At 49.7% G+C, this 2,500-nt stretch overlaps 1 long non-coding RNA gene across 1 annotated transcript in view; it reads right to left on the bottom strand.

The window, feature by feature from the left end:
- Positions 1–2,500, bottom strand: part of LOC125317421 — a 4,674-nt gene that overhangs the window by 1,159 nt on the left and 1,015 nt on the right. Inside the window, exon 2 of the long non-coding RNA XR_007200074.1 lies at positions 1,322–1,601. This is a non-coding gene — a long non-coding RNA (uncharacterized LOC125317421). The remainder of the gene's footprint in view (positions 1–1,321; positions 1,602–2,500) is intronic.

The following is a 2,500-nucleotide window of genomic DNA, read 5'->3' as shown; positions in this document are numbered from 1 at the left end:
CATCTATATAGTCAAGAATGAATGGCTGGGTACAAAGCAGTAGCTTTGTGCTATGCATACCACGAAAAGCAAAAAACTTTTGGGAGAAGTCCCATATCTGGTAAAACATATCTGAAGCTCACACAACTATAGATTCATTTTAGTATAATATAATTCAACAGTGCAAGACATATTTTCACTCAGTTAAAAAATCCTGACGTGATCTGATTACAAACATGAGCATCTGAGCTGGACTTACACTATTTATAGTCCCCACCATAGTGACACACCTGCTGAATCTGTGTGTTCTCACATGACTCTCTGGTTGTTGTTGTGCAATCTTCTCCACTTCTAGGAGAGCCAAGCTAACCGCAAACAATCCTTTCTCCCAGGTAGTGTACCTTTTTTCAGCATCTTTAAAGCCACGGGAGTAAAAACCAGCAGGTTTCGTTGGACCCTCAGGACCCCGCTGCCATATGTGTACTGACAACCCTGAGGAGACAAATCCCCATTCCACCTGAAAAGCATCTGTAGGATGAATAAGGCCCAGGGCTTGGGGAGGCTGTTGCTTCAAAAACCAACAATTGCAGTGCTTCTTCTTGAGAAGCACTCCATTCCCATTTTGTCCCTTTTCTTAACAAGTTATAAAGAGGTCTGGCAATTATGGAAAATCTGGGATGTGTTTTCTCCAGAACACTAATAATCCTAAAGCATGTTGGAGATCTTTTTTGGATTCAGGCATTTTAATCTGATCTAAAGAGGTTAGGGTATCAGGTGGGATACGTGTCATACCTCCTTTCCCCCAAATTCCCAAAAATTTCACTTCGTGTGAAGGGTTTTGGGTTTTTTCTGAGGGAATTTGCAAATCAAGGCTTTCTAAGTGGGAGGTTATTTTCTGTTGGGTATCTCTCACTTCTTCTATTTCATCTCCTCCCACAAGGATATCATCAATGTGTTGATGAACAGCTAGATTGTCCGCTTTGGGTACTTTTTCGAACTCTTGGGCTAAAGCGTGATGAGCCAGGGTAGGAGAATGTTTGTACCCTTGGGGAAGCCTAGTGAAAGTGTGTTGCTGTCCTTCCCATGCGAAAGCAAAACGGTCCATATCTTCTGGCTGTAAAGGTGTCATAAAAAACATGTCTTTGACATCTATAGGTGGCATGATTGAATGAGCCTTTTCTTGAATCAATGTTATTAATTCTGCTAGATTGGGGACTGCTGCTGTAAGAGGGTCTGTGTTAGCATTTAGCCTCCGAAAATCTATTGTCAGCCTCCACTTCCCATTAGGATTTCGCACTGACCACACCGGAGAATTGAAAGGAGAATGGGTATTAAGTATTACTCCCTGTTGTCGTAGCTCTGCCTTTTCTTCTGGAGGATCTTGTCTGGCAGCTCTCTGAGCCTCTTCACCTTTGGCAGCGCCGCAGCATCCTTGGAGTCATGGACTGGCAACTGGCAGCTCCAGGACACTTGTTGCTCCTATGATGCTTTTCTCTGGGATAATCTTCTTGGACACGGCCTGGCTCCAATTTTTACTCCTAGGCCTTTTGTGGCAATCTGCATCCTCAGCCACAAGCAGGTTCTGCAGATCGACGTGGCTCTGGGGAAGCAGGGACTCCTGTCTGTTGGCAAAGAAAACAAAGACAACTTGTAAGAAGAGAACCTGGAGCTTCTAGTTAGAAGAGAAAGAACTATTCAATCAAGGCAGGGCCGATGGAGGAAACTGTCTTAAATGGAACAAGCAGCAGAAGCACAGTAGTTTTGCAGAAGAAATTCTACTTCCAGCACTTGGCTTAGCGAAAAAGCCTGATGTTGCTATGAGAGACATGAGTTCATGTCTAGTATTGGGTAGCAGACATCTGAACATTTAGACTCTTGGCTTTCCAGGCTCACGCTCTTCAAACCTGAGAGTGAAACTATTCTAAAAGTTAGAGATGCTTGGATCCTGTGGGTCCCCTCAAGGTATTCCCCACCCCGTGCCGCCCGCGGGTCCCCTCAGGGCAGCCCCCGCCACCTCATGGCACCCCTTCCCGCCTTTGCGGGTCCCCTCAGGGTACCCCCCACCCTTTGCCGCCCGCGGGTCCCCTCAGGGCAGCCCCCGCCGCCTCACGGCACCCCTTCCCACCATTGCGGCTCCCCTCAGGGTACCCCCCACCCCTTGCCGCCCGCGGGTCCCCTCAGGGTACCCCCCACCGCCTCACGGCACCCCTTCCCGCCATTGCGGCTCCCCTCAGGGTACCCCCACCCCTTCCCGCCTCACGGCCCCCCTTCCCGCCGTTGCGGCTCCCCTCAGGGTGCCCTCCCCCGCAAGCCCCCCCTTCCCGCCATTTATGCGCCACCCCACAGCACCCCTCAGGCCACCATTTTAGCCCATCCAGCCGCAGCAGGCAGACCCCCCAGCACCAGCAGAACACCGCAGCCCCCATGGAAGGACAACACCCACACAAAAAAGGTTAGAAAAACACACAGAGGGTGGCAGCCAAGGAGGGACACTGCAGGGGGACACAAGGCCAAAAGCCCA

The sequence above is a fragment of the Corvus hawaiiensis genome, chromosome 26, assembly GCF_020740725.1.
Source record: "Corvus hawaiiensis isolate bCorHaw1 chromosome 26, bCorHaw1.pri.cur, whole genome shotgun sequence".
Lineage (NCBI taxonomy): Eukaryota > Metazoa > Chordata > Aves > Passeriformes > Corvidae > Corvus > Corvus hawaiiensis.
The sequence above is the reverse complement of the archived record's forward strand: the minus strand, read 5'-3'. Positions and strand labels throughout refer to the sequence as shown.